This window comes from Saccopteryx bilineata, chromosome 8, assembly GCF_036850765.1.
Source record: "Saccopteryx bilineata isolate mSacBil1 chromosome 8, mSacBil1_pri_phased_curated, whole genome shotgun sequence".
Lineage (NCBI taxonomy): Eukaryota > Metazoa > Chordata > Mammalia > Chiroptera > Emballonuridae > Saccopteryx > Saccopteryx bilineata.
This window is the reverse complement of record NC_089497.1, coordinates 312,338-327,292: the sequence shown is the minus strand read 5'-3', so window position 1 is coordinate 327,292 and position 14,955 is coordinate 312,338. Positions and strand designations below refer to the sequence as shown.

At 55.1% G+C, this 14,955-nt stretch overlaps 1 protein-coding gene across 7 annotated transcripts in view; it reads left to right on the top strand.

Annotated features, from left to right (window-relative positions):
* Positions 1-14,955, top strand: part of IQSEC1 (IQ motif and Sec7 domain ArfGEF 1) — a 205,598-nt gene that overhangs the window by 110,244 nt on the left and 80,399 nt on the right. The window contains exon 1 of one of the 7 annotated variants that reach the window (XM_066241776.1): positions 7,825-7,944. The exons of 5 other annotated variants lie outside the window; for them this stretch is intronic. The gene's annotated coding sequence lies outside the window, so the exon portion shown is untranslated. Of the gene's footprint in view, positions 1-7,824; positions 7,945-8,455; positions 8,621-14,955 lie in introns of those variants that run through there. One more of the 7 variants, XM_066241775.1, reaches the window with a different exon arrangement.

Below are 14,955 nucleotides of genomic sequence, written 5' to 3'. Positions count from 1 at the left end.
AAAGTGATTATTAATAGGTACATATATATATTTATTTTATATGTGTTTAAAATACTTATTGCCATTTTATTCTCTATAATTATGTTCCTTTGTTGTTTCTTCTTCTTGAAGAAGACCCTTTACCATGTTGTGTAACACTGTTCTGTGGGGATGAGCTCCTTTAGTTTTTTTTTTGTCTGAGAAGCTCTTTATTTCTCCTTCTATTCTAAATCATGGCTTTGCTGAGTAATCTTGGTTGTAGGTCCTTGCTTTTCATAATGTTGACTATTTCGTGCCACTCTCTCCTGGACTGCACAGTTTGTGTTTAGAAATCAGCTGATAATCTTTTTTTTTCTTTTTTGTATTTCTCTAAAGTTGGAAACAGGGAGGTAGTCAGACAGTCTCCTGCATGCGCCCTACAGGGATCCACCTGGCACGCCCACCAGGGGGCGTCGCTCTGTCACAACCAGAGCCATTCTAGTGCCTGAGGCAGAGGCCATGGAGCCATCCTCAGCACCCGGGCCAACTTTGCTCCAATGGAGCCTCGGCTGCGGGAGGGGAAGAGAGAGACAGAGAGGAAGGAGAGGGGGAGGGGTGGAGAAGCAGATGGGCGCTTCTCCTGTGTGCCCTGGCCGGGAATCGAACCTGGGACTCCTGCACTCCAGGTCAACGCTCTACCACTGAGCCAACCGGCCAGGGCCCAGCTGATAATCTTATGGGAGTTCCTTTATAGGTAACTGTCTTTCTCTCGCTGCTTTTAAGACTCTCTCTTCATCTTAAACCTCTGCTATTTTAATGATGATGTGTCTTGGTGTGGGTCTCTCTGGGTCCATCTTGTTTGGGACTCTCTACACTAGTTGAGCTTGTGTGTCTTTTTCCTTCACCAGGTTAGGGAAGTTTTCCATCATTATTATTATTGTTGTTATTATTATTATTATTATTTTAGCGAGGGGGGGGACAGACAGACAGACAGGAAGAGAGAGATATAAGAAGCATCAACTCATTGTTACGGCACCTCAGTTGTTCATTGATTGCTGTCTCCTACGTGCCTTGACCGGGGGCTCCAGCTGAGCCAGTGATACCTTGCTCAAGCCAGCAACCTTGGACTTCAAACCAGCGACCTCTGGGCTCAAGCCAGCAACCATTGAGTCATGTCTATGATGCCATGTTTAAGCCAGCGACCCCACGTTCAAGCTGGTGAGCCCACGCTCAAGCCGGATGAGCCTGTGCTCAAACCGGCAACCTTGGGGTTTCGAACCTGGGTCCTCACAGTTCCAGGCCAAGGCTCTATCCACTGCACCACTGCCTGGTCAGGCTCCATCATTATTTCTTCAAATAAGTTCTGGATCCCTTGCTCCCTCCCTTCTCCTCTGGTCCCCTGTGCTACAGCGGTTGTTATGCTTGATCTTGTTCCAGAAGTCCCTCAAACTGTCCTCTTTTTTTTTAAAGGTTTTATTTATTCATTTTAGAGAAGGGGAGAGGGGGGGGAGGAGCAGGAAGCATCAACTCCCATATGTGCCTTGACTGAGCAAGCCCAGGGTTTCGAACCGGCGACCTCAGCGTTCCAGGTCGACGTTTTATCCACTGCGCCACCACAGGTCAGGCAAACTGTCCTCATTTTTTTTAATTCTATTTTTTTTTTCTGCTTTGTTTGGGTCTTTTCTACTTACTTTGTCTTTCCAATTGCTGATTCAGTCCTCTGCTTCACCTGATGTACTGTTGATGCCTTCTAATGTATTCTTCATTTCAGATACTATATTCTTCATTTATAACCGGTTCTTTTCCATGCTGTTGAAGTTCTCCCCACGTTCCCTGAGCATAATTATAACCCGTGTTCTGAGCTCTGTCTCTGCTGAATTGCTTGCCTCCTTGTCATTGAGTTCTTTATCTCCTGTTCTTCCGTTTGGGGCGTGCTCTGTCTCCCCACTCTGGCTGCCTCTCTGTTCCTGTCTCTGGGTATTAGATTCGCAGTGTCTTCCTGTCTTGGTGGAGTGGCCTTGTGTAGAAGATGTCCTTTGCCGCTCAGTGGCACAGTCTCCCTGATCTCTGTGCTGGGTGCTTCTGTTGTACTTGAGCCCTGGTGGTTGTGTCCCCCTCCCCCCCGTGTGTGGTGTTGACCCTCAGGCTGGCTGACTGTCGTCTCCAATCACAGTGTACAAGCTGCTGTGTAGGGGCTGACCCCCTGAGGTGGACGCACCCCTGGAGGGTCTGGTGCCTGCCAAGATCTGCCTTTGGATGTGCCGCTAGTGGGAACAGTGGGCCGTGCACTGCTGTGGTTGAAACCCTGCCACTGGGTGTGTTGGTCCCGGGACCCTTTGGGGGGGGTCTCCAGGGCAGGTCAAAGTTAAATGCTGCCTGTGAATGGCACCTCGGCCACTGTCTGGAGCCATCAAGTCATTCGCATGGGTGGTGGCCTCTGCTAGGCCTTGGTGCATGCGGGAGGAGCCAGGTTGTACAGGGAGGCCTGCTTTCATCAGCACCAAGCCCAGGGGCCAGTCAACAAAGGCCCGAATCACCCCGATCTGCCTCTGCCGGCCGACTCCTGAGACTCAGTCACTGGGACAGCCCCTGATGCCCACAAGGTGCTAGTTGTAAGAACTGGGTTCCCGGTGAATCGCCAGGCAGGGACAAGCGGTGTTCCCCCTGCTGATAGAGATTCAGGTGGGTGCCAGTGCTGGGTCTGCATGTCTCAGGGTACCACGGCCAGCTGCATCACCACCATTTTAAATTAGTTCCATCCATGAAAAAGAAACCCTTATTTTCTGTCACTCTCTTGCACCCTCCCCCAACAAACACATCTACTTTCTCTCTATATATGTTTGCATTTCTGAGCATTTCATATAAATGGAATTACACAGTATAGGGCCCTTGTGATCGGCTCTGCCACTCGGCACAATGCTTCCAAGGCGTGTCCCTGTGATAGCGCGTGTCAGGACCTCCTTCCTCTGTGCTGCTGAGTAATGTTCCATCATGGACTAGACCACATTTTGTTATCTGTTGTCCCCAGTTAATGGACATTTCGGTTGTTCCTCTAGTTGGTGTACATGTTGGCTACTAGGAACAATAATATGCTGTGCATATTACATGTAAGCTTTTCTGTGGACATATGGCTCCATTTCTCTTGACTAATACCTAACAGTAGAGTCACAGTCATGTAGAAAGTCTATGTTTAACTTTTTAAAACACACTGAACTGTTCCCGCAGCAACTGCACTAATTTACATTCTCACCAGCGATGGATGAGGCTCTAATTTCTCCACATTTTCACCTACACTTGCCGTTCCTTGTCTCTTTGGTTCTAGCCGTCCTAGTGCGTGTGAAGTGGTGTCTCACTGGGTTCTGCTTTGCATCTCCCTGATGGACAGCAGTGTTGAGCCTCTTTTCATGTGCTTGTCGGCTATTCATATATCTCCTTTGGTGAAATGTCTGTTCAAACCTTTTGCCCATTTTTTTAATTGTGTTGATCTCTTTGTTGTTGTTGTTGTTGATGATCTCTTATTATTGAGTCATATGGTTCCTATTTATATTCTAGAGGCGAGTCCTTTTTTGCTCCTATGTTTTACAAATATTTTCTCCCAGGATGTGGCTCACCTTTTCACTTTCTTACTGGTGTCTTTTGAAGTGCAGAAGTTTTGAATTCTGATAAAGTCCAACATGTCCATTTTCTCTTTTACTGCTTTGCTTGGACGTTTTATGTCATAACTAAGAAATCATTGAGGCCCTGGCTGGTTGGCTCAGTGGTAGAGCGTTGACCTGGTGTGCAAGAGGTCCCGGGTTCGATTCCCGGCCAGGGCATACAGGAGAAGCGCCCATCTGCTTCTCCACCCCTCCCCCTGTCCTTCCTCTCTGTCTCTCTCTTCCCCTCCCACAGCCGAGGCTCCATTGGAGCAAAGATGGCCCGGGCGCTGGGGATGGCTCCTCGGCCTCTGCCCCAGGCGCTAGAGTGGCTCTGGTCGCAGCAGAGCGATGCCCCGGAGGGGCAGAGCGTCGCCCCCTGGTGGGCGTGCCGGGTGGATCCCGGTCGGGCACATGCGGGAGTCTGTCTGACTGTCTCTCCCCGTTTCCGGCTTCAGAAAAATACAGAAAAAAAAAAAAAAATGAAAGAAATCATTGAGGTGACCCAAAGATTTACTCCTGTGTTTTCTGCCAAGAGTTACGCTGTTTTAACTCTTACGTTTTGGCCTTTGATGATTTTGAGTTAACTTCCATGGATGATGGGAAACAGAGGTCCAAATGTGTCCTTTTACAAGTGAACGGCCCGCTGACCCAGTGATATTGGATAAAGAAACTCTTATCCAGGGACTTGTCTTGGCATGAGAGACCATTTGTCCACTTGACATTAGACAGTGTTGTGAACGGTCTTTCCAGGAGGATGACAGGAGCCCCACTTGGACAGGAGCAGGTGGGTTGCCTGGATGAGTCTCAGAACCGCTCTGCTGCCTGTCTCCGCTGTCCTTCCTGTTGGGTTTGTGAACACGCAGTGATCGTGGGGTCCTCTGGTGTAGCGGTGTTTAACTTGGGAATCTCATGAGCCTTACAAACCCTACTCTTAGAGGATCACCGGTTCTTCGGTTTGAGAAACGCCGCTGTGGGTGTCGCTAGGCTGGGAGGCAGATGCCAGTTCTGAACGCAAGCCTGAGCAGCTTAGACTTCACCCTCCTAGTCTCGGGTGGCCGCTGAGGGTTCTGAGCAGGGAAGGAAGGTGATGAATCTGTATTTTGAAAAATGCAGGACAGGACAAGCATGGACGAGGGGGAAGAGCTAGATAGGTAAACTGAGGCCAGAACGTGCAGACCCTTGAGTGTGTAGCTAAAGCGGGTCTACGTGGATTGGTGGGCAGTGGGGAGCCACAGAAGGTTCTAGGTGATGACTGGTGGGGGGTGGGGTGGACCAGAATGGCCATGTGAATGGAGAGCTTCCTGTTGAGGGGAAAGCAGCAGGACTGAGACCTCTGGGTGGGCTGAGCGGCTCCGTTTCCCAACATGAGGCTTTGCTCCCCCCCCCCCCGCCGACACCTCAGCCCCACGTGGGTGCCCAGTGCCCTGTAATCTGTCCCAGCTCCACAAGACAGACCTTTCACCCAGATGATGGGACCGTTGCCACGGGTAACCTGGGGAGGAAATGTGAACCAGGTGTTTCCAGTGGGGGCACTGCTGTGGAGAAGGAAAAAGAGACAAGATATTGGCAAGTCAGGAGGGATCTTAGGAGTTCTGCAAGCCAGCGTCCCCCAGATCAATGACCCTTTGACTCTGTTCCCACAAATCCAAAAATGGGGGCCCCCTGCTACCCAGCCAGGGCCATTACTTAATATTTAAAATGTATATAAAGAAGATTTAATTGACCCATGATCCTGTACCTACACTAGATAGTAACTAGTGACTTTTAAAAAATGAACCAGTTGCCCTGGCTGGATGGCTCAGTTGGTTAGAGCATCATCCCAAAGCGCAGAGGTAGCAGGTTCGATCCCCAGCCAGGGCACCTACAGGAACATATTGAAGTTCCTGTCTCCCTTTCTCTGTCTCTAAAATCAGTAAACATTAAAAAAAAAGAACTAATCCTCAGAAAAGCGTGAAATGAGAAGCGGAAGCCCCTCTCATATGCACCCCACACACCCCAGGTCCTCTCAAAGGCGGCAGCCAACCACAGCCGGTTTTGGTGTGTGTGTACGTGCTGGGGGTGAGGAAGTGCACAAAGGTCATAACATGTGCAGTCTTCCGTTTCCTGCATTTCTCACAACAAACACGTTTCAGAGACCTTCCTGTCCTGGGACCGAGTTGAGTCCTGAGTTGAATCCTGCGCGTGCTTGTGTCACACGAGGTTCCTTCTCCCGTTGTCCGACCCCAGAGGGGTTTCCTCGGTTGGCTTGACTCTCCCGCCGGACGCTGTGTGGACCGTCTCTGGACTTTGACACATGTGGACGTGCTCTGTGGTCGTGCCCCATCACCTTAAGGAAAGCCAGAACCATCTCGCGCCTCACCTACCAGTGCCTTTGAGTGCACTCGTGTCTTCTCACCTTCAACAGCTGAAGTATTATCAAACTCGTTCATTTCTGCCAACTTGGAAGGATTTTTGTTTTTTTTGTAAATGGCAAGCGTGTGGTGCTTTTTTTTTTTTTTTTTTTTTTTTTCATTTTTCTGAAGCTGGAAACAGGGAGAGACAGTCAGACAGACTCCCGCATGCGCCCGACCGATCCACCCGGCACGCCCACCAGGGGCGACGCTTTGCCCACCAGGGGGCGATGCTCTGCCCATCCTGGGCGTCGCCATGTTGCGACCAGAGCCACTCTAGCGCCTGGGGCAGAGGCCACAGAGCCATCCCCAGCGCCCGGGCCATCTTTGCTCCAATGGAGCCTTGGCTGCGGGAGGGGAAGAGAGAGACAGAGAGGAAAGCGCGGCGGAGGGGTGGAGAAGCAAATGGGCGCTTCTCCTGTGTGCCCTGGCCGGGAATCGAACCCGGGTCCTCCGCACGCTAGGCCGACGCTCTACCGCTGAGCCAACCGGCCAGGGCCCGCGTGTGGTGCTTTGATTTGTATTTCTTGGATGTGCATTTAAGTACAAGTGAGATAGAATCTTTCCATGAACTGCTTGTTCATATACTCTGCCCGTTTTTCTAATGGATTAGTCATCTTTTTCCTATTGCTTTGAAAGAGCTCCTTATTTATCAGGAAATTTAACTTTCTGCTTCTTTTCCTCAACTAACTTCAGTGCTGCAGACATTTCTTAAGTTTACCGTTTGCTTTTAAAATTGTTTGTGTCATTTTCATTCCATTTAGGAATTTTGACTGTTACCTAGTTAAATTAATATTTTCCTTCATGACTTCTGGGAATAAACATATCTCCACAGTGCATGTTACACAACCTCCTTACACATCACAGAGGGTCCTCACCACAGCTAGAGGGAGGCAAGGGGGTTCTCTATGACAGGTTCTGTTTCATGGATGAATGCAGTGAGGCTGAGCACCACGGTGGGACTCCCCCAGGCTGAACAGACTCTAAACCCTTGCTGTTTGGTCTAAATTCCCTCACCCACCTCCCAGCAGCCAAGTTCACAAAGGGATGTGGCTTGTCCTAGTAGAACATTTCTTCAAATTTGTCTAGTGGAACATTTTTGACTATTAAAAAACTACAAGCATCTTTTTTTCTTCTAAGTTCTCTTTTAAAAAATATTTATGAAATTATAATATTTATAGTTCTCCAAAACAAAAGCTGCAACACGGGGTGTGGTATGGGGTGGGGACTCTGGCTGCCAAAGCCCATGGCAGCTGCTTTCAGGGTCTGGTGTGAGCACCAGCAGGACCGCTCACTCTTCTCGCCCGCAGGTGAGGAAGACCTGTCCGGGGCTGGGCATCCCTTTTTCTTTCCAGAGCCTTGCATCTTCCAGCAGCATCTCAGGTGCTTCATAACTGCTTCAAGACCGGGGCCTGCGGTGGTCAGACCATCCTTGGCCTCTGCAGCCTCAGAGGCGTGTGTTCGAATCCCAGCTGCGTGTGCCCAGCGGGAGACTCCCCTCTGTGTTACAGTGCCCTCGTCTGTGGAATTGCTATCACAGTTTCTACCTCCGTCAATGAAATAAGCCTAAATTAAGTCCATTACTAGATCCACTGTCCACTCCGACCTGTCCCGGATGTCCAGGGTCAGGAGCTATCAGAGCTGAAAATCGAGCTGCCCCCTTCCCTAAAGCCCAAGGTCACACGGCCCCTCCGCGCCAAGGCCCACGGGGACTCCCGCCTCTTGATTCATGACATCACTTGCCCAGTGTCCTCTCCGCAGGGCCACTGCAGCGCTCCTCTGGCCTCTGCCGTGCCCGCTCCGGCCGCCCGGGGGCGCGCCGCACACAACCCAGCGACCGAAGCTCCGGGTCCGCCCGGTCGGCGGCCCCGCTGCGGACGAAGGGGAGCCGCGGCGGTGGAGGCCCCAGCCCCCCGCCCACCCGGCAGTACGCATCCCCGTCCTCGGCTCCGCACTAGGTACACGCCGGTCCTTGCGCACCCTGCCCCCCGGCCAGCCCGCCGCCTCCGTCTCCGCCTCCTCCGCCCTGGCCGGTCTCTGAGCGCGCTGCCGCCTAGGACCCGGGTCCCGGGACCCAGGACCCAGAACCGCGGCCCGGCCCCGGGGGTGCTGAGTCAGTGCTCGCTGCGGCACAAGGAGCCTTTGGCGCGGTGCGGTGCGGTGCGCGCGCGTCCTGGAGAGGACCCGTGGGACCGACAGGTGCACGCGCGCGCACCGCCCGCCCCGGCTTCAGTGTCCCGTCCGCGGGCTGGGAGCCGGGGGTTCGGCCTGCGGCCTCGGTTGCTGGGTGCTGTTCGGGATCCCGGGGAGCCCGAGGGGATGTCGGGGCCGCGGGGCTGCCTCCGCGCGCCGGGGTTGTGCGCGCCCTGGCCGCAGACTGCGCGGGCCCGGCTGACGTCCACCGCGGGGCGGCGCCGACCTCCCGCCCCGCCCCCCGCCGTAGGGGTAAACCGAGGCAGGACGCTGCGCGGCCACGGCCGAGGGGACGCGCGCAGCGGCGGAGTGGGCGGGAGGGCCGGGCGCGGGCTGGGCAGCCGAGCCCCCGGCCCCCCTCGGCCGGCCCGACGCGCTGGGGCGCGCCCGGTGCGGGGACTGCGCGACCTCGGTGGCTGCAGGCGAACCGCGAGGAAGGAGGTGGGCCGGCGGCGCGGCGCGGTGCGGGCGGTGCGGGAACGCGGGCCACTCTCGGCCGCCGGGCGGGGAGGGGTCGCAGGCGCGTCGCCGGGAGGTGTCAAGGCCGCAGTCAGGGCTCAGAGGCCGAGACGGGGTCGGGGCTACGCCGGCCCTGGGGCGCAGATTCCGCGGCTCCCGCACTGGGGCTCCGCGGGGCGGCTCCGCGGCCGTGTGCAGCCTACGGGCGCTGGAAACGCGGTCCCGGGGAGGGGGTCGGGTTCCGTCTCCGTGTCCACGCAGCTGACTGCCTCCCGGGGAGGGAAGACCCGGAGGGCGAACCCCCCCCCCGTGCGGGCGCTGTGTCCGCTCCCCCTGCGCCCGCCTCCCCGCGGAGAAATCCCGCCGCCCCTCCCGGGGCTGGATCCTGCGGACAGGACGTGGAGGCATCTCAGGAATTCGCAGGGAGCCGGGTTAGACGCTGCAGGGAGGGACTCGGAGCTTCGTCTGGGCTGGGAGAGCATGATCCGAGTCAGACCAACCCTGAACCCCTGTGTGACCTTGGGCAGTCCCTCCTCCTGCTCAGGTGGGCCAGAGGTTGGTACTTAGCTTGGGGGGGGGGGCGCTCCGGGTCAGACCCCTACCAGGCGAAATCGGTTTAGGAAATGGTGCTGGGCTGAAACTTCCGTGGCATCTCCCCACCCTATGATAACGGGCGGGCGGGAGGCAGGGTGGTCTGAGTGAGGGCTACTTCAGGTGCCAGGGATGTCTCACCTGCCAGCTTTGAGTTGAGATCCTCCCGTGCCAGGGGCTTAGACTATGGGAAACCCCTCCCCTGCCCGGAGCTGGCTATTCTTGGGCGGTGATGGGCTGGCAGAAGTGAGTCAGGGCTCTGCCCCCACCCAGCTCTGGGGAAAGCCCTGCTCTGTGTTTCTGCCAGGCAGTTGCCACTTTAAATTGCCAAGCTGTCAACTGTCATCACCGCTGATCTGTCCCTGAAGCAAACCAAGCAGACAGCACAGTGTCCCCTCTCCTGCGTCTGTCCACAGAACGAGGTTCCCAGGGCAGGCCGCTCTGCCTGGTCAGCTTGTTCCCTGAGCACACTCCACGCTTGGTTGGGGCGGGCCCTTGTGCTGCAGGAGAAGCAAGAGTCTGCTTGTGCACTTTGCTGAGCCACTGCTCCACTCTGGGGTCAGTCCCCACCAGGGAGTGCCCGTGCCGGCCTGTCCCACCCCTCAGAGCAACTCTGAAGTGAAGTGACACAGTCGTGGCCCCCTGGTCACCTTTCCCTGCACCCGACATTATGCCTGGCTTCTCAGCGGGCTGGCAAAGTGGCCAAGCCTGTTAACCCATGTGTGGCCAGAGCCTTCCAGTTGGGTTGGGAAGGAGAGAAGAGGAGCAGTCCTGGACCACCCAGGAAGCAAGACAGGATGAGCTAAGAGGTGCTTAGGGTGCCAGAATGCCCACAGCTCAGAGGGAGTCTCCTGCAGCCCCTGCCCTGTTAGAGATAGGGAAACTGAGGCGTGAGAGAGGCGGGGACGGACCCAAGGTCACACAGCATCTGACTGTGTTCAGCTGCCCCACAGTCCAACCATCCCCGGGAGTTACTGCCTGGGGAATGGAGGACCTAGTGTCCCCCACAGATGTCCCTGCAGTGGAGGGGCCAGGAGGAGGACTGGCACCTTCCTCTGCCAGGGATTCTAGCTCCTGCACAGTTTGCAAACATCAAGTAATTTTGGGTCTTATGACCAGAGCTGCTGCCCTCTCTGAAGGATGCTGAAAGGGGGTCATGGCTGCCTGCCCTTCCAGCCACTGCTCTGACCAGCCCACCCCGCCTGGCTCACCCCATTCCTGCTGACCACGCCACAGCCCTCATGGTTTTAGCCATGCCCCTGCCCCGTGGTGCAGAGGGAATGCCAAGGCAGCCCAGAGCTGGGACCCATTACGTCCTGAGCTTCCCTCCACACCAGTGCCCTGATTACTGGGGTGGGGCGTGAGCTAAGCACCTAAGCATCCCTGGACCTGAAGAGCACAGCTGTCCTGTCCTTGTGGTAAGCTCCCTGGCACCGGGGTGTGCCAGTCGGAGCTGGTGGATCTGGGAGGTTGACCATGTGTCTTGTCACTCCCCAGTGGTCTTTCATAGTTAGGGGCTAGGGAGCTGGGTTGCTCCTCTGGTCAGGAGGGTTTCCTTAGATGAAAGAGGCTGGGAGAAGGCCTGTCCTGCTGGTGAGGTCTGTGTACTGCGGTCCCCCACACTGCCACACTCAGCCGTGGCGTTGTGCCTCCAACCCGAGTCTGGGAGCAGTGTGTCATGTGCCCACTGCCTCCCCACTGCACCCAGCCTTGCCCTGCGTTGGCTCCTGCCCCCTGGAAACCCCCGTTCTCCCTCATCGCTCTCATCCCGCATCTTTCCCTGGGTACCGCCCTCACTGAGCAGAGAGCAGTGTGCAGGGACACAGTGCACAGCCGCCACGGCAGTGCCCGGCTGGAGAAGCAGGGTGCAGCAGCTGAGAGCTCGGTGACAGTTTGAGGGACAGTGTGCGTGTCTCCTGCTCTAGCACGTGTGCCGTTCTAACCCAGCAAACATGCTCTGAAGCGTGTACTCCTCTTTGCCGAACAATGTCCTCACATACATTAGCTCATTTCAGCAAAACCACAAACCCCCCACCCCCTCCCAGTAACATATATGAAGGTTCTAGAAACAATATTTCAACAGTGATGCCAGCCCGGCAAGCCTGCTGTGCACCTTCCACCCACCGCCGTGGACATCCTCTCAGGGCTGCTGGTTGCCCCGGGCCCCGCCAGCTCTGAGTGTGTGAGCGTTTGTGTACACAGACACTCTTGGGGCCCGTCCTCTGGGAGGAGTGCTCAGACTCGAGTGAGCGTGGCCTGCAGGCTGCCCCACACCCATCCCGGGTGCTGCAGTGGGGTTTGCAATCCTGTGCGGGAGCTCGGCCTCTCGCACTGCCGCGTGGGCGGGTAATCCCTGCCGCGCCGCGTCCCTTCCTGTTGGGGCGCACGGTCTCCTCTGCAGGACCGTCCCTTCCTGTTGGGGTCCACGGTCTCCTCTGCAGGACCGCCCCTTCCTATTGGGGCGCACGGTCTCCTCTGCAGGACCGCCCCTTCCTATTGGGGCGCACGGTCTCCTCTGCACGACCGCCCCTTCCTATTGGGGCGCACGGTCTCCTCTGCACGACCGCCCCTTCCTATTGGGGCGCACGGTCTCCTCTGCAGGACCGCCCCTTCCTGCTGGGGCGCACGGTCTCCTCTGCAGGACCGCCCCTTCCTGTTGGGGTGCACGGTCTCCTCTGCAGGACCGCCCCTTCCTTCTGGGGTGCACGGTCTCCTCTGCAGGACCGTCCCTTCCTGTTGGGGTGCACGGTCTCCTCTGCAGGACCGCCCCTTCCTTCTGGGGTGCACGGTCTCCTCTGCAGGACCGTCCCTTCCTGTTGGGGTGCACGGTCTCCTCTGCAGGACCGCCCCTTCCTGTTGGGGTGCACGGTCTCCTCTGCAGGACCGAGACCTCCCTGAGGGGAGAGAGGTGGCTGAGGCACCTCCTGGTCCCCAGCATCAGGGGCTGGCAGGAGTTTCTGTTGGACTTGACTTAGCTGAACCCAACCAGAAATCAGCTGCCCTCCCATGTTGTGAGTTCCCTGCAGACCGAGGCTGGAGAGAGGGTTTGTGTACCTATTGATGTAGGGTAGCTATAAGTCGGAGGATCTTTTTAGCTCCAAGACTACCAGAGCTAATTTATATTTTATTTTATTTTTTTTAAATGAATTTTTAAGAATTATTATCTGAGGACTTAGTGAAAGCTATCAGGCTGGTAATGTCAGTTCTTTTAAATTTTTTATTTTCATTTTTCAAATACAATGTACATTCACTATTATTCTGTGTTAGTTTCAGATGCCCCACACAGTAGTCAGACAGTCCTGTACTCACAGAGTGCCCCCAGCATCTCCAGTGCCCACCTGGCCCCGGCCGTAGTTGTTACAATACGGTTGACTCTGTTCCCTGTGCTGCACTTGACGTCCCCTGACTGTTCTGTGACCATCACCTGGTACTGAACCCTCCCCTTTTTCACCCAGCCCCCCCCCCCCCCCCCCCCCCCCGTCAGTGGTCGGTCTGTTCTCCGTATCTTTGAATCCGTTTCTGTTTTGTTGATTTTGTTCTTTAGAGTCCACGTGTAAATGAAATCACATGATATTTGTCTTTCCCTGTCTGGCTTACAGGGTGATGATACAGTTTCTTTAAAACGCTGAGTGTCAGCACATTACAATAATAAAGCCATTTGCCTGTGAGCATTGTGGAACCATCTCATTATTCAGCTCATACCAGGGCTGAACGGAGACCACGTTTTGGACTTGGCCGAGAGTCCTGAGGATTTGGTAGGAAGTGGAGTGGGAAGGAGGTTTAGTGTCCAGTGGCAAATCCAATACTCACCAACTTGGGGAGTTGGGAGGTCAGAGAGCTGAACTTGGTGTTACTCCGAGAGACCCCTGTCTCTCCCTGAGCCGAATGAGTGTGGAAGAGACCAGGAAGCTCTTTGGATGGTGTGATCAGCGCCCGGGAGAGCTGGGGTGGGGGGTGGAGACAGGAAAGGTGGCTCTGTGCAGGTCCTGATCAGCTCCAGTGTGTGGGTCGGCTGGGAGCCAGCTTGCCTCTGGGACCAGGTTCAATCTCGGCTCCCAGCTTCCTGGCTTTGTGACCTCGGACAAGATAATAGACCTCCCTGACCCTCAGTTTTCTCCTCTTTAAAATGGGGGTGATGATAAGGCCCATCTCCTAAGATGGTTATGAAGACAATTCCATGAAAGTGTGTCAGTGTCATACAGTTATTCCTTTTCCCTCCCTTGGGGATGTTGTAGAAGCCACGGAGTATTTCTAGGACCCCTAAGTCCAAATAGAAAGGTCAGCTCTATTCATTTGCTCACAACAAGTACTTACGGAGTACCGATAATAATACCACAGGAGCAAAACGGACAGAAGCCCTCCTCTTCAGGAGCGTTTATTCCAGCGGGGGGGGGGGGGGGGGGGGGGGGCGGACTCACAACAAGTAAGGGAGCCAATAAGAGAATTTCAGAGAGTGTTAGGTGCTAAAAAGAAGTTAGCACTGCTTGGTGTTGAGGTAATTAGCAATGAAAGAATTTGAGAGAAGCCTGGTTTTAGCTCCGTGAGACCAAAGTTTTCATCCTGCCCCTGCCGGCTTCTGACTTGCTGTTCAGCTTTGGGCAAGTTCCTTTCCATCTCTGAGCCTCTGTTCTTGGCTGTGAGGTGAGAGAGTGGAAGGAGTCCTCGCAGCTCAGAAACCTGTGTGGCTGGGGTGGCTCTCCTGTTGACAGGACACCCCCTGGGGGTGTTATCGGCATAGCCCCGGGCCCCTGCTGTTCTCTTCCCCACCCATGCACATACCTAGTGGGATACAGATCCTGTCCCACAGAGATGGGGAGACACGCTGTCCCGTTCTCACTGTCTTACCCCTATCTGAACAACATTTTAAAATATATATTTTTTATAATATATATATATATATATATATATATATATATATTTTGTATTTTTCTGAAGTAAGAAGCGGGGAGGCAGAGTGACAGACTCCCGCATGCACCCTACCAGGATCCACCCGGCAGGCCCATCTGGGGCGTTGCTCTGTTGCAACCAGAGCCATTCTAGCGCCTGAGGCAGAGGCCACAGAGCCATCCTCAGTGCCCCGGGCCAACTTGGCTCCAATGGAGCCTTGGCTGCAGGAGGGGAAGAGAGAGACAGAGAGGAAGGAGGGGGTGGGGGGTGGAGAAGCAGATGGGCGCTTCTCCTGTGTGCCCTGGCTGGGAATCGAACCTGGGACTTCTACACGCTGGGCTGATGCTTTACCGTTGAGCCATATCTTTCCCTTGATTATTAATGCTTTATATCTTTTAAGAAAATTTTTTTCTGCCTTGTGGTCATGAAGAATCTACTGTCTATTCCTCTTTTCCATTAGGTTTCTGACCTGGAATTGATATTCATTTATGGTGTGAGAGAAGGGACCCAACACACGCATCTCTCTCTCTCTCTCTCACACACACACACACACACACTCACACACACACACACACACACACACGCACACACATGCGCGTGCACGCGCACACACACACACACACACACACACACCCCGTTATCCAGGCAGCCCAGCTCTGTTTGGGGAGAAGTGTGACCTTTTCCCTTACTGCCCCCTCCCCACAGGCCCACCCCCATCACTGCCAGGTCTCGACCTCTCCAGGGCAGGCCGGAGCCCAGGGCTGGGCAGGAGTTTGGTCATCACACAGCCCCTGAGGGCAGGGCGGACAGCCCTCCCCCACTGGCCCAGCTGCTGCTCC